Source organism: Gossypium hirsutum, chromosome A07 (assembly GCF_007990345.1).
Source record: "Gossypium hirsutum isolate 1008001.06 chromosome A07, Gossypium_hirsutum_v2.1, whole genome shotgun sequence".
NCBI lineage: Eukaryota > Viridiplantae > Streptophyta > Magnoliopsida > Malvales > Malvaceae > Gossypium > Gossypium hirsutum.
This window is the reverse complement of record NC_053430.1, coordinates 86,368,698-86,386,281: the sequence shown is the minus strand read 5'-3', so window position 1 is coordinate 86,386,281 and position 17,584 is coordinate 86,368,698. Positions and strand designations below refer to the sequence as shown.

At 35.9% G+C, this 17,584-nt stretch overlaps 1 pseudogene; it reads right to left on the bottom strand.

Moving 5' to 3' along the window:
- Positions 1-16,765: 16,765 nt before the first annotated feature.
- LOC121204321 (uncharacterized) lies at positions 16,766-16,886 on the bottom strand (annotated as a pseudogene).
- Between the last annotated feature and the right edge of the window lie 698 nt (positions 16,887-17,584).

Genomic DNA, 17,584 nt, shown 5'->3' with positions numbered 1-17,584 from the left:
AATAATCATAAAATAATTATTTCTATTTTAGATTTATGGTTTCAAAACCACTGTTCTAACTAGACCCTAATTTGGGATGTTACACATCTAACGGTATAATATCCTTCTAACTACCTCGAAAATCAATTACACAACTCCTAAGCATATCCTCTAATATCTGAATCACCCTCTCAGATTGACCATCAGTTTGAGGATGGAATGAAGTAGTGAAGTCCAAGCTCAAACCCAAAGCCTCATGCAGTTTCTTCTAGAACCGAGAAGTGAAGCAGGGATCCCTATCAGAGATTGTCGAAACTGAAACCCCAGGCAGTCCCACAATCTCATAAATATACAGCTTCGCTAACTTTTTCAGAGAGCAGTCCATCTGAATCGAAATAAAATAGGCAAACTTGGTCAATCGAGCCATGATGACCCAAACAGAATCCTTCTTAGTAGGTGTTAAAGGCAACCAACTAACAAAGTCCACATTCACTTGCTTCCATTTACATAAGAGAATCTTAACTGGTTGTAACAAACTCGAAGGCAACTGGTGCCTAGCCTTAACTTGCTTACACGTTAGACAATGAGCAACAAAATCCGTTACCTCACGTTTCAATCCTAGCCATTAGTACAGCTTATGGAGATCCCGATACATCTTATTGCCACTGGGATGCATAGCATAAGGGCTACTATGCGCTTCCCTTAAAATTGACTGTCTCAGATAAGAATTATTCAGTACACAAACCCGACCTTGGAAACACAGAACTCCATTCTTATTCAGTCCAAAATTAGATGTGCTACCACTCTCAACCTGACGAAACCAAAAGCCCAGAGACTTATCCCTTAACTGTTTTTCTCGAATCTACCCAATCCAAGTAGGCTTAACTTGCAACTCGACTAATAGACCCCCATCATCGAACACAGTAAGATGAGCAAACATCGCTTTCAAATTAGTCATCGCTCTATGACTGAGAGCATCGACCACCACATTGGCCTTACCAGGATGATACTTTATCGTGCAGCCATACTCTTTGAGCACCTCAGTCCATCGATTCTACCTAAGATTCAACTCCTTTTGAGTAAGGAGGTACTTGAGGCTCTTACAATCAATGTAGATAATACACCTCTCACCATACAAATTGTTCCTCTAAATCTTTAACTCAAATACCATAGCAGCTAACTCGAGATCGTGTGCTAGATAATTCCCTTTGTGTGACTTAAGATGACAGGACGCATAAGCTACAACCTTACCATCTTGTATCAACACATATCCCAAATTGACATTGGATGCATCACCGTAAGCCATAAACTCCTTACCAAATTTAGACTGTATCAGAATAGAAGCCTGAGTCAAAACAAACTTGAGCTTCTCAAAGCTCGATTGTTGCACATTAGACTAGACAAAGGGAACGTTCTTGCAAAGAAGCTTAGTCAAAGGAGCTACAATCAGTGAGAACCCCTCGACAAACCTTCAATAATATCCCACCAAACCCATAAAATTGCGGATCTTAGATACGCTCTTAGGCTGTTTCCAATCAAGCACAGCCTCGATCTTTCTAGGATCAACTCAGATCCACTCAATAGAAATGATGTGCCCCAGAACTGTTACCTCTCGCAACCATAACTCACATTTACTCAACTTAGCGTAGAGCTGTTTCTCTCGAAATATTTGAAGCACTACTCTAAGATACTCATCATGCTCATCCTCAGTCTTAGAATACACCCGAATATTGTCGATGAAGACTATGATGAACTGATCTAAATACGACTAAAAAACTCGGTTCGTCAGATCTATGAATGCAGCTAGAGCATTCGTCAAGACAAAGGGCATAACTAGGAACCTGTAGTGCCTATAATGAGTTCTAAAAGCCATCTTATGGATATAAGCTTCCTTAATCTTAAGCTGATGATACTTAGAATAAAGATCTATTTTCAAAAATATCGAAGCCCCATGAAACTGATCAAACAAGTCATTGATCCTTAGAATTGGGTACTTATTCTTCACAGTCAGTTTATTTAATTGCTTGTAGTTGATGCACATCCTCATGGTACCATCATTTTTCTTCACAAAAAAAAACTAGTGCCCCCACAGAAATACACTAGGATGGATAAAACCATAATCTAGAAGCTCCTAAAGTTGAGTCGAGCCTTAAGCTCTTTAAGCTCTTTCAGTGCCATGCGGTATAGAGCGATGGACACCAAAGCTGTACCTGAAAGAACCTCAATGCCAAACTTAACTTCTCAATTTAGAGGTAAACCCAATAACTCCTTAGGAAAAACATCCAAAAATTCCCTCATTGTTCTGATATCTCCGACAGAAGAGTCTCTAGAAATTGAAACACTAACATAGGCCAAATATGCCTCACACCCTTTTCGAATTAATTTTTTAGCCACTAGAACGGAGATTACATTAGACAAGTAATCTCGACGCTCGCCAATCACAACTACCTCTTGATCATCCTTGGTCCTTAGAACAACCCTCTTAGTTGCGCAGTCCATACTAACCTAGTACTCAACTAACCAGTCTATACCCAGAATTAAGTCGAGCTCCCCAAACGGTAGCTTCATTAGATTTTTCAAAAATACAATCCCTTGTACTTCTAATAGAATATTCCTATAAAGTCTATTTACCCAAATAGACTGTCCCAATGAACTCAATATAATAATCTCACCAGAAGTACACTTAACAGAAGTCCCCAAGTTCTCAGAAACTGAACTAGTTACATAGAGGTGTATAGAACCTATGTCTTTCAAAGTAGTATATGGAGCATCAAAAATTAAAAACGTACCTGTGATCACATCAATGTCATATCTATTCTCTCAGTGTCAAGTAGCATAAACTAGTGTATGCTACCTCGCTTCAGTCTAATTAGCACCTTTTCCCGATGCTCTCTGTCCTCGGCCCATACCATTAACACCCCTAGCCAATCCACGACCCCTAGGTGTCTACTGTACTGCCTTTTGTAGCTGAACAAAGCCCGATCCCGCAGCTTGCATCTAATCAGCAATACGTGGACACTTTCTAATCTGGCACTCCAAAGATCCACACCGCAGACAAGCCCCTAATCTCCTCCAACACTCACCTGAATGGCGCCTACCACAATCACCATAAGGCTGAATCCCAGTAGGAGCAATGGGAACTCCCACTCTAACAACCCCATCAGGTTTGACCCATTTCTTAGGCATTTGAACAGAACTAAAGGGCTCTAAATCCCTCTTATTCTTGCCTCTCTCACGATCTCTGTTTTGGCGCTCCACGCGCTTAACCTTTTCGGCGATCTTTGCCTTATCCACAAGAATAGAAAATTCACGCTCCCTCTATGTATCAATTAGAACCCTCAAACTATCCCTTAAATCATCCTCAAAATGAACACACTTCTTATACAAGGATGCCACCATGCGTCGAGCGTAGTGACTCAAACTCAGAAACTCGATCTCATACTCTGCCATATACTTATCACCTTCTGTGAGATTTATGAACTCACGCCTATGAGCATCAACATAACTTGTGCCCACATATTTTTCCTAGAAAGCAGTCTTAAAATAGTCGACTTCAGACGATCCGGTTGAGTACCCTTGTAACAACCCGTTTTTAGTCAAATCGAAACAGTGGTTTCGGGACCACAAATCTGAAGTGAAAATAACTATTTTATTATTATTTTAATTTTTACAGCATGATAATATATTTGTGTGAAATTTTTGTTAAAAAATTTTATTGTTCGAGTGCTTAATTCGGTAAAAAGGACTAAATCGCGTAAAGTGTAAAAGTGGAGTTCTATTAGTTAAAGGTGTCTAATAGCTATAGAAATTTAAAATAAAGGTCCTTATGTGGATATTAGCCCATTTATAACATAGTGGATGATAGTTGCATGGCATTTGTTGTAACTATTAAGTATTTTTAAGGTTATATTATTAATTAATAAATAAATGGTAAAATAAGTAAAACAAAATTCAAATTTTCTTATCCATCTTTTTCAATTGTCGAAATTAAAGAAAAAAGAACACCATTTTAGGGCTTGAAGCTTTCAATCATTTTCTAGTTCAATTGCAAGTGATTTTTGACTCGATTTTTAATGATTTTTACATTCTTGAGATCGTTGCAGCTCAGTCTAGCTAGCCTAGGGACTATTTTGCAAAACTATTAAAGTTTTAAAAAGTTACCATTGATGAATACATGAGTATTTTGGTGTTTGATGATAGATAATGAATGTTTGATGATAGTTATACAAGTTTTGTTAAGTGATTTTTAGTGAAAATGCAAATTAGGGATTAAAATTTGAAATGTGTAAACTTTGTGGTTAAAATGTGAAATAAATGAAAAATATGGGCTGCTAGGGACCTAATTGAAATTTGGCTAGCATGGTTTGTTGTTAAATTGCATGAATTTGTGTTTTTATGAATAAGGACGAAATTGTAAAAATGTGTAACATTAGGGGAAAAAGTGTAAAAGTGTATTAATGTGAATTTTGGATTAAATTGAATAGAGAAATAATTAAATAAGCTGATTTTGATTACATATAGATAAAGAAAAGCAAAATCCGAATCTAGATCGAAGGAAAAACAAAGTACTCAACTAATCGATCTATTTAGCCTTTTTTGTCTTTGAAGTAAGTTCGTATGTAGTAAGCATTACTATATTTGTGTTTTAAATGTTTTGATAATGCATGAATTGTGAATTACGAACTTGCAGACACATTTGATGAAGATTTGACATTAGAAATCCTGGTTGAACCTTAGGAATAAATTAAGACATGAAGGAAATGTCATTTGGAGCTTCATTAATTTGTCTACGGGCCATGATATTAGCACTTCAGGTGCGAGTTACATTGATTTGGCTACGGGCCATGATATTAGCACTTCAGGCACGAGTTACATTAATTTAGCTTTGGGCCATGATATTAGCACTTCAGGTGCGAGTTACATTTATTTGGCTTCGGACCATGATATTAGCACTTCGGGTGCGAGTTACATTGATTTGGCTTCAGGCCATGATATTGGCACTTCGGGTGCGAGCTTCATTGATTTGGCTTCGGGCTATGATATTGGCACATAGGGTGCGAGACTTTTGAGTATCTGTCTTTTATTTCGAATGGTTCAACGGGTATTTTAAAGATGTGAAATGGTGAGAAATAGATATGTATGTTCCGAAATCTATACGAGCAATGAATCAAATAAAGTTGTGAGTTTATGATCAAGTATGTGGTTAGATTCATGTTAGCTTGAGATTAATGTATTGTTGCATATTATGTCATTTAATTTGAATTGATTAATGAATGGTGAGACTTGCTTATTATTTTCATACGAGCTTACTAAGATTTATAGCTTATATTGTTTATTTTTCGTGTTTTATAGTGATATCAAAGCTAGCTCGGATACAGGGATCGTTGGAGACTTCGTCACACTATCCAACTATCACTTTGGTACTTTTGAAACTAAGTTTTGGTCATATGGCATGTATAGGATTATGGTCATTTTGATATGTAGTTTGATAGTGAGTTTTGCCATTTGAATTGGCTTGTAAATATCTATGTTTTGATTTGTATATATATAGCCATGAGAGTTGGCTTAACTTGGTTGTTTGGTTATGTTTATATATGTGTGCATATGGCCTATGTTATATGGTTGAGGTTGGTTTTGTGATGCTTATTGATAGTAGGAATTATGGATGACAAATGGTTAATATTTGAGAAGATGTAGGCCTATGAATTTGAGCATAATAATGCATGTTTGGGAATGTCTAATTAGTTGAAATGTGTATGTGAAATTGGTATAAATGGATTGGTTTATTTTGTGACTTGTGTGCATTGTGGATAATGATATTAAGTTTGCATGAATTAGTCTTGATTTAGTTGGTTTGGATGCCTAATTATGCTATGAATTGTGCAATTTGGTTTGGTGAAGGTTTGTGCAAGTTTGGGTGGCAAATTGGCTTGGTAAATAGCCTATTTTTGCCCACACTGGTAGAGAAATGAGCGTGTGTCTCAGCCATGTGTGATACACAGTCATGAACATGGATGTGTGTCCCTTAGTGTTGAGATTAAATTCAAGTCAGTATGCTCCACACGACTTCACACACGGGCGTTTAACTTGGCCGTGTGGCATAAGTTAGTATATCTTACAGGTTTGGCACGACCTAGCACACGGCCTAGCACACGGGAGTATGTGGCCATTTTTAGGGCACATGGGCTAGCCACACGGGTGTGTGTGTTGGCCGTGTGACTTAAGTCAGAGGGTTACAAGGGCTCGGACACGGGCTGGGACACGACTATGTGCTTCTATTTCGAATGTCCATATTGCCTGTAACACGGGAGTATCTCTAGCTGTATGAGACATATGGCCGAGCCACACGAGCGTGCGTCACATGTAGTTTGTAAAAAATCTCTTGAGTTATTGGTTTAGTCCTGAACCATTCTGAATACATGTTTTGGGCCTCTTAGGCTCGTCTTAGGGACAATGTGAATGTTATTGAATGATAATTTGTATGAAATTAGTAAAAGTATGTGAAATGAAGGTTTAAATTGTTTTGTAAGTCTGGTAATGCTTTGTAACCCTATTCTGGTGTTGAATACGGGTGAGGGGTGTTACATATATTGGTACCAGAACTATGGTTTAGTCGATTCTCAAACTTACGTAGCGTGTGTGAGAGTCTAACTATACATGCCATATATAAACTGTGATAGTGTGATGATGTTGAGAGTAATGCGCCAGCTTCCACTCAAGGGGCAGTGCCGTCTGAATCTAGACATGTATCGAGTAGTCACAGAGGAGAGGCTAAAGAAGCATTTTTTCAAATGATGAATGAGTAGTTCTCGGAGTTTGTTAGAACGAATCCGGCTGCTCAACAACCTCCACCCCCACCTAATCCCCAACCGATTCCTGTAGCCCCTCAAGGTGTGGAACTTCTACGATTGAATAAGCCGCCAGTTGATAAGATCCAAAAATACGAGGCTGAATTTGAGTTTTACAACCTGCTCTGATACCATTAAATATAACACCTCAAATCCGTTCTAGACGTTATGACCGAATTCGTGAGTGTTACGATGAAGGGTTTTGAAACTGACAATACTTTGATAAAATCATGTTTAGTTATTTGATAAAGCGCCCAAGTATTATAAAACATATTCGTTTATACATATACATTACTGAAACTATTTTAAGTTATTCTTTAAAATTAACCATTTATTTCACAGCGAAATTTTGGAAATCATTTAAAACAAAACCAAGCTCATTTTTCCAAAGACCATTTGTTAAAACCATTTGTTTGCGTAATGTTTTTGTCAATGTTGCTGACAAGAAAGCAAAATGAAATCTAAATCCAAAAGTTAAAACCATACAGTCCAGAGAGGCCCAAAAGTTACAAACTCCCAAGAAAACCAAATTTTAAAAGAAAACCATTATTACTAAATCAAAATAGATCTTGGTCAAGTGGTCACCGCTGAGCCTCTGTCACACCAACCCGCCTAAGTTTGTGGATTACCTAAATATAACAGACAAACAGATGTGAGTTTTCGTAAACTCAGTGTGTAACCCAAAAGAAATAGCCATGCAACATACACAATATTTCATATACAATCAGATACAGATTTGGACCTAAGTCCATAACTGATACAAATATCAGAATCAGATAAATAGAACGGATATACAGAATCCTACCCCCATTCTCTACACACCATCCCATCACACCATGTGCGATTGAAAACACCTATTCATCCTTATACACCATATAGTGTTGAGGCAACACATAATAAATAATATGCAGTGAAGCTACTAGAATATAGGCGAAAGGTTGCCATACAGACCACTTCTTCTACATATACAAATCCCACCTTAAACACAGATACAAAATACAGAATTAACATGACTAACATGCTCGTATACAGATAACATATAACTACTCAAATAAAACAGTCATACATACATATCAGTGTCCTTAAATTAGACCATCAGCATATCAGATCACATGAATTAGTGTTCGGTTAGCCCCTACAGACCCTACGGTAGGTCCACAGTTGGTCAAACGACCAGTGCGACCTTAGGGAGAATTTTAGAATTTTGGGCCCACACGCCTAGATTGGCCTTGCCCATGTGGCCCACACGGCCTGACCCAAAACCCAACCCGTGTGGCATACCCATGTGGGCCTACACACCCAATCTGGCCTAGCCCATGTGGTCCACACAACCACACTCACACCGTCACATGGTCGTTCTTGCGTATGGCCACGTATTCTTCAGATAGATAGCCGTGTCTTGTACACGACCAACCATACAGCCGACCTGATCACGATTTTCGTAACAGGTAAGTTTTTTAAATTTATAATTAATCGTTCTTGAAACTAACTATTATCGCGATGTAGGCAATTGTACCTATCGAACAGTAGTATAGTTTTAGCAAGACCGGATTGTCGAACCCAAAGGAACTAAAAGTACTAGTAATGACTATCTTTTTATTATCTAACCTAAGAATAAGGGGGTTTTGTTTTAACTAACTAATTATCTAAACTAAGAATTCAGAGAAAATAGAATTGGGGAACTACTTTTGGAAAAACGATTGAATTAAGACAATACCGAAGGAAGAATCCACCTAGACTTCACTTGTTATTCTGACTCTGAATCAGACGATTTATTCATTTAAATTGTTCCGTAGAGATCCTTAAGTTATGTTATTATCCCTATTCAAGACTAATAACGTCTAATCCCTAGATTGAATAATTGAGACTTTTCTCTAATTAACACCCTAAGGTTGCATTAACTCGATCTATGGGTCCCTTTATTAGGTTTCACCCTAATCCGGCAAAATCTTGTCACCCTATCTCTAGACGTGCAATCGACTCCGCTTAATTATGACAAATGTACTCTTAGACAGGGTCTATTCCTCCTCTGAATAAGAGCTTACCTTGAATCAGTATCCTGGGATATCAAAACAAGAATTGAGAACATATAATTAAGAACAAGTTAAATATTTATCATACAATTCAGAAAATAATAACAAGATTCGTCTTAGGTTTCATTCCCCTTAGGTATTTAGGGGATTTAGTTTATAATTAAAAAGGAAAACATCTCAAAAGAATAATGAATACAAAACATAAAGAAAACCCAAAACTCTTGAAGGGAAACTGAGGGGTGATCTTTAGTCTTGATGGTGAATCCGGCTTCTGAGATGGATCAATCGGCTTCCTTTGAGCAGTTCCCTGCCTCCTTTTCTCTACCCCATTTTCTCTTCCTTTAGGGTGTATTTATAGGCTTTGGAAGGCCTAAGAACCCTCGAAATTAGCCTTTTCTGAATTGGACTCAACTTAGGCTCGGCAGGGACACGCCCGTGTGACACGCCCGTGTGCGACTACTTCAGGCCGTGCTCGAACCTGTTAGACTGGCACGGGCGTGTGTTCTCCCCATGTGAGTCATGCTTCGATTCTGCCAAATTGACATGGCAGTATGGTCTGCCTGTGTAAGGAAGTCTAAGCCGTGTTGATTTTGTACTTTGGCCCATTTTCTCCGTTTTTGGCCCGTTTCTCGTTCCTTTCACTCTCCTATGCTCGCCTAAGTATAAAAGATGAAATTAAAGCATTAAGAGCATCGGATTCACCAATTCTAAGGAAAAATCATCCATAAAATGTGTTAAGCATGGGGTAAAAATATGTATAAATTACGATTTATCACGACCACATGCCTTTATCGCAACGACAGACTCTATTTCTGACTTTCACCGAAGCTTAATTTTTCGTGTTAGGAGTACACACCTAATACAATTTTGATGCGGAAACGACTCTGAGACCTCCAAAACCTAAAATTGACATAACAACTCCCTAAAATCAATACTAATCCTCAATTAAACCGAACCAATGAAATCGAAAATGATGAAATTCAAGTGTTCGATACTTACCCAACTTCTCGAACAAACCCGACTACGGTTCTGCAAGAGGAGAATTTCGTTCCTCACGATTCGCTGCCAACAACCCAACACCACATTACTGAAAAGGAAAGGATCGAATCGATTTGGAACGGTTAAAGAGACAAAAAAATGATTCCCTAAATTACACAAAAATTCACTCCTTATACTTACCAAGTCACACAGGAACACCGAAGAATTGAAATACCGAGATTGAACGACAAGATTGAGACAAAATTCAGAAGGCAAGGAAAAAGGGAATTTTGCTAATTAACTGGAAGAAAAATGACAGACTTGGGGATATTTTTGCAGGAGAGAGAAAAAAAGATACAAAAAAATAAAAAAATTAAATAATGTGACAACATATCCCTAATTTTTCTCCCACTTCCCTCTAACCCACTAACTCTCAATGTAACAACACGTTTTTAGTCAAATCGGAACAATGGTTTTGGAACCACAAATCTGAGGTCAAAATATTTATTTTATTATTATTTTGAGGTCTACAGCATGATAGTATGATTATGTGAAAATTTCGTTAAGAAATTTTATCAGTTGCTTACTTAATTTGATAAAAAGATCTAAATCGTGTAAAGTGTAATAATTAAGCTCTAATAGCTAAAGGTGTCCAATAGCAATAAAACTTCAAAGTGGAAGTCCTTAAGTGGTAAATAGCCCTTTAATGAGTTAGTGGATGATAATGGCTTGACATTTGTGTAAATTTGATTAATGTTTAAGGATAATTAAGTAATTGTGTAATTAAGGTTAAAATTAATTAACAAAAGCGACGCATCATCTTTTCTTTTCTTATAAAACCGATTGTGAAGATGGAGAACCCATTTTTGGTTGAACAACATTCAGCCAAGGCATTATTGTCCAATTAGGTATAATTTTTGTCCCGTTTTTAATGATTTCTATGTTTTCGGGGTCGTTGTAGCTTAATCTAGCTAGCCCACGAACTAATTTGCAAAATTTTTTAAGTTTTAAGGTTTTAAAATTGATTAATATGTGTGTATTTTGATGTTTGATGATAGAAAATGAATGATTGTTGTTAGATAAACAACATTTGTTAAGTGATTTTTGATAAAATTGTCAATCAGGGATTTATTTGTTAAATGTGTAAAATTCATGGTGAAATGTGTGAAATAATGAAAATTTTGGTAGCTAAGGGTCTATACGAAATTTGGTAGCATGGATGTGGAATTAATTTCATGAATTTGCATTTTTATGAGCTAGGGACTAAATTATAAATAATTTAAAATTCAAGGGGAAAAAGTGTAATTATTGCGATAATATGATTTTTGGGTTAAAATGAATAGAATGATAATTAAATAAGTTAAATTTGATTATATATAGATCACGAACAGTAAAGTTCAAAGTTAGATCGGGGAAAAACAAAGTAGTGGATTGATAGCTCATTTCTTATTGTATAAATCCGAGGTAAGTTTGTATGTTAATAAGCATTATTGAAATTGCGTTTTAAATTCTTTATAATTGTATTATTCATGAATACGATCTTACAAAAATGTTCGATGAAGATTTGGCCATGTGAAATCCTAGTTGAGCCATAGGAATAGATAGGATACAAATGACATGTCATTAGGGGTTATTGTGTTTTGGGTACTGGTCCATACATTCTACCGGTGCCTAAGTTTTTTGACATGTGTTGCGGATTCTTATCAGCTTGTGTGAGTAGCACCATGTAGTTACGACTTCACCATTTGCTTGTGTGAGCAAACTCGTGAATAGCTTGAGAGTGAGCATTATATGAGATATGAGATTGAGATGGCTTCGGCCTGGTATTGGCACTTAGGGTGCGAGATTCCTGAGTATCTGATATTGAAGATATGAAAGGGTAAGAGATTGATATGTATCAGTGTAGGTATGTACGTAAACCGTATAAGCAATGAATCTATGAAATTTGTGAGTTATATGATCTAGTATGTGAATGAACATGTATTCACCTTATGATTAAGTTAAATTGTAGTGTTTTATGATAGATAACTTAATTTTTGAATGAATGGTAAGTTTTATTTATTAACCATACGAGCTTACTAAGCTTTATAGCTTACTTTGTTTACTTTTATGTGTTTTATAGTGATTTCGAAGCTTGCTCGAATTAGGAGTTGTCGGAGATCTCAACACACTATCCAGTTGTCATTTTGGTACTTTTGAACTTGTTTATTTGGTTATATGGCATGTATAGGTGTTGTGGTTAATATGGTCTATATGTTTGGTTATGAGTATAGCCATGTGATTTGGCTTATGTTGGTATATTTGGTTATGTATATATATATGTGCAAATGGCCTTTTGTTATGTGGTTGGTATTGCTATGTGAATGTTTGTTGTTAATTGGTATTTTGAGTACCAAATGGTTGAATTTTGAGATATGGTATGTATGTGGTTTTAGGTAAGATAATGTATATATGAAGTTAACCATTAGGTGATTTGTAAATGTGAAATTGGTATGTTTTGAATTGGCAAAACATGATCTTATGAGAATTATAGTTGTTGATATTGGTATAGTATGATTTTAGGCTTGATCGAGATTGGTTTGAATGCCTATTGATGCTATGTTCTATGCCATTTGACATGTTTAGGTGGATGCAAATTTGGGTGAGAAAGATGGTTTGGAAAATAGCCTATTTTTGTCCACACGGGTAGAGACACGGGCGTGTGTCTCAGCCGTGTGTGACACATTGTAACAACTCATTTTTGGTCAAATCAAAATAGTGGTTTTGGGACCACAAATTTGAGGTCAAGATAATTATTTTATTATTATTTTAATGTCCGTGGCATGATAATATTGTTGTGTGAAATTTCCGTTAAAGAATTTTATTGTTTGAATGCTTAATTTGGTAAGAAGGACTAAATCGCGTAAAGTGCAAAATTTATGTTCTACTAGATAAAAGTATCTAATAGCTATAGAACCTTAGATTAAAGGTCTTTATGTTGTAATTATACCATTAAAAGTATAAGTGGACATTTATGGACATAGAATGGATGATTTAAATGGTTATTTATTAAGGTTATATTTGTAGTTTAGTAATTTAACTTAAAATAAATAAAACAAAACCAAATTAAAGCTTCATTATCATCTACATTAGTCAAAAATACAAAGAAGATGAAGCCATAGAAGTTGTTTTAGGGTTCGACACTTGCAAAGTTAAATTGGAAGTGATTTTGACTCGGTTTTTAATGATTTCTATGTTTTTGAGACTGTTGCTTCGTATTCTAGCTAGTCCGTACCTTAAATTTTGAAACTGTTAAAGATTTATCATGTTCCCATTGTTGAATGCTTGAGTAATTTGATTATTTATGATAGATTTGGAAGGTTTAATGTTAGATTAATAGCATTTGTAAAGTGATTTTTGACAAAAATGTCAAAAAAGGGGATTAAATGGAGAAAATATGAAATGTGGTGGTTAAAAGTGTAAATAAATTGAAAATATGGACTGCTAGTTACATGTATTAAATTCTCTAAGCATGGGTTTGTACTAAATTGCATGAATTTGCAATTTTATGAAATAAGGACTAACTTGTAAAAAATATGAAAGTTTAAGGGAAAATATGTAAAACAGCCCTAATGTATATTTTGGATTAAATTGAATAAATAGTTGATTAAATGAGTTAAGTTTTAATATATTTAGATCAAGAAAAATGGAATTCAGATCAGGATTAGGGAAAAATGAAAGTTATTGACTAATCGACTCGATTTGCTGTTTTAATATATGAGGTAAGTCTGTATGTAATAAGCACTGTTATAATTATGCTTTTAATGCTTTAATATTGTATAAATTGTATATACGGGATTACAGCCATCTTCGACAACAAATCAGCTATATGTGGCACTTAGTGTGCGGTTCGAGATAGCTTTGGCTATATATGGCATTTAGTGTGCGAGATTGAGATAGCTTCGGCTATATATGGCACTTACTATGTGAGATCGAGATGGCTTCGGTTATATATGGCACTTAGTGTGCGATTTGAGATAGCGTCAGTAATGTACGGCACTTAGCGTGCGAGATATTGAATATTAAATGGTATTCCGAATATGTATGAGCTTGTTATGAATTGGTACAGGTATGTACATGCATAGTATGAGCTTTAAATTGAAGAAGTTACGAAGTTTGCATATAAGTGTATGTATAAGCATGTGAAAGGTTTGTTGGTAATCATGAATTTCATGTTAATTTTTTAAATTGATGAATGGTGTATTTGTGATTAGTTAAGTTTATATCATACGAGCTTACTAAGCTATAAAGCTTACTTTGTTTATTTTCCATTAGAAACACAAAAATTTATATACTTTTTCATACCCAATTCTACTTAAATTCATGCAAATTCGGTTAAATTCTTGTCAAAAAAATAATTAAATATTATAAAATAATTAAATTATGTTAAAAATATGAACATTATGAATTTTAATTAATTTTATAGTTATTTTTTATTAAATTTGGTTATTTTTGACAGAATTACACAATTTGAGAAAAAGGACCCGATGAACACTGCGAGAAGAACAAAATCGAGAGTAATTTGAAGTATCGAGGCCAATTAATTTCCAGCCCAAGACGGTCCAGAAATGTGTATTAATTCATAATTAAATTAATTTTAATTTATTTCCTATTTAATTTAGGTTAAATGAATTAATTTTAATTAATTATGAAGAAATGGCCTAGTGAACCGCATTGGTTGAACCGAATGAAGTGAGCCGGACCAGCCACTAATTGGGCTGACAGAACCGTCGATTGGCTGACCCAAATCAGAAAATTAGCTGATAAAATATGCTTGCAAAAAGGCCCTTGAAAAACCTCTAAATTACTTTCAAACCCCACCTTTATTTTAGGCTTTATAGATTTGCCCCAGCCTATTTTTAGCAAGGTTGAAAGCTTCAACCTTGCCATGTGTGTGGCTGGCCATGGGAGGGCTCTCTTGGCTGCTGAATTTGCTATTTTTAGCAGCCCTCTTCAGCTATAAAAGCCAACCTATGCTGCCCTTTTCAAAGCGTCCCTCAACATCCCTCATTCCACAACATTCTCTCATCCTCTCTTCACTTCTCTCAAAGTTTCCTCTCCATTCCTCCATCCCATTTTCCCTTCCTCTTGTGCCGATTACCTCTCTTGAGAAAGAGGTGTTCTTCAGCCATCTTGGGCAGCAATCAAGGATTCATAGAAGCCTTGCTCGGCGAAGACAGCGGAGACTAAGAACGGAGCAACAGTCAAGCTGCAGAGAAACACTGGATTTGCTTTATGTTCCCTTTCTTTTTAATTTCTGTTGTTTTTATGATGAACCTATCTATGAAAAATATTGTTGTTGAAATGGTTATTTTAATCAATTTAGCGTGAATTTAACTTGTGTTGGGTTGATTATATTTTGCCTACTTGAATTATTAAATTAGTGTTTATGCTGTTATAGGCCTCAGTGAAATGCTTGATTAAGTAAAATCATGCTTAGGTTATCTGGCATTATAATTGTTTAGATAACTAAAGAATTAATTGTTTAAACAGATTGAAATTGCAATTAATGGACTCAGTACTTAATCAGTGCATGTTTAATTCTTCTAAAGTAACTGAAAATTAAATTAGCATTGTATTTGGCGATACATATGCCTTGCATAACTTGCAAGATTGTTGTGATTAAATTGTTTCAAGGAATGGCTACTTTGTTACTTCACATAATCTTTTACATGTTTATTAAGTTGAATTAATCGGTTGAATCGACATAGGAATATGTGAGAGATAATTTAATTCAATAAGCATGTATGTGCGATAGCACGTTTAATTTATTAAATCTGTTTAGTCGGTTGAATTGGCATAGGGATATGTTCAAGAGATAAATGGAATTCTTTTAATTAGTAAATATGTTCATAAGTTAGCAAATTACTGGTTGCCGTGAATTTATTCATAACAACATAAGCACGAATTTAATATTTCTAAGTTAAACAGGTATAATTAATCCAACACAATTATATCATCTTGATTAAATCTTAATTGAAATCGTGCACTAGAACTCTTTTATTTTATTTAAATTGTTTGCTTAGTTTTAAAATCTTAGTTTATAAATCAGTCTTTTCAAACCAAAATTATTTTTACCTCACCAAAGTGTTTTAATTAATTTCATAAATATTGCTTTTTACGGTCCCTGTGGGTACGATAACTCGACATTTACTTGTCACTTTATTACTTGTTACGATTGTGTACTCTTGCACATTTCCACCGTTCTAAGTTTTCGGCGCCGTTGCCGGGGACTGTTTAAAAAAACATTATTTGTGAATTTATTTTTACATTTTGGTTCTTTTATTTTCCTGTTCAATTTTACTTACTTAATTAATTCTTCTTTTATTATTTCAGGTGTTTATGAGTATTGACCGAATTATCGACTTACTGCCAGTAGACCTTGAAATAGAATGAACCTTTCGCCAACGAAGAAGACAAGCGAACCAGAGAAGGACCGAAGAGATGAATTTCGAGAATATCAATCAAGGAAACGGAGCAAACCTTGCTCAAAATCCTATCCTTATTGTTGATGATACGGATAGAGCTTTATGTCAATATGCCGTGCCAGTTTTTAATGTCCTTAATCTAGGTATTAGAAGACCTGAGATCGAGGCACAACAATTCGAGCTGAAGCCAATAATGTTCCAGATGCTTCAGACAGTGAGCCAGTTCAGTGGAATGCCTATTGAAGATCCTCATCTTCATTTAAGACTGTTTATGGAGGTGAGCGACTCTTTCAAGCTAGCTGGAGTACCCGAAGATGCATTACGATTAAAACTGTTCCCGTACTCACTGAGGGACAGAGCTCGAGCCTGGTTAAACTCACTGCCACCGAACTCGATTTCTACATGGCAAGAGTTAGTAGAGAGATTTCTTGTGAAGTATTTCCTGCATAGCAAGATTGCTAAGCTGAGAAATGAGATTATTGCTTTCCAATTACTGCTTTCTAACAAATGGATGATGAGTCATTGTATAAGGCATGGGAAAGATTCAAAGAGTTATTACGAAAGTGCCCTCATCACGGAATTCCGCATTGCATCCAACTTGAGACATTTTACAATGGTCTCAACACTCACACAAGGATGGTAGTAGGTGCTTCTGCTAACAGTGCTATCTTATCTAAGTCTTACAATGAGGCTTATGAAATCATTGAGAGGATTGCCAGTAACAATTATCAGTGGCCAACCAATTGAGCAACGTCAGGAAGACGAGTTGCTGGAATCCATGAAGTGGACGATCTCACTTCACTTGCATCCCAGGTATCTTCGATATCTTCAATGTTAAAGAATCTTACCACTAATCAGTCTAACAGTTTTGCAACTCAACCACCTAACCAATATGAGAATATAGCCTGTGTCTATTGTGGGGAAGGACATGTGTTTGAAGAATGTCCGTCAAACCCAAAATCCATGTACTAAATAGGTAATCAGAACCAGAACTGAGGAAGGCAAGGGCTGCAATCCAACTTTTACAACCCATCGTGGCAAAATCACCCCAATCTTTCCTGGAGTAACCAAGCAGATAGAGAGAGTAACAACTTCACCCAACCTAGACCAACTCAGCTGCCTAGTTTTTCACAGCAAGTTCAGAAACCAGTTCAGGCTGAATCCTCCAATAGCTTAGAGAATTTATTGAAGGCATACATGGCGAAGAATGACGCCACTGTAAGGAATTTTGAGAATCAAGTAGGCCAGCTTGCTACTAAACTTAGGAACCGTCCATAAG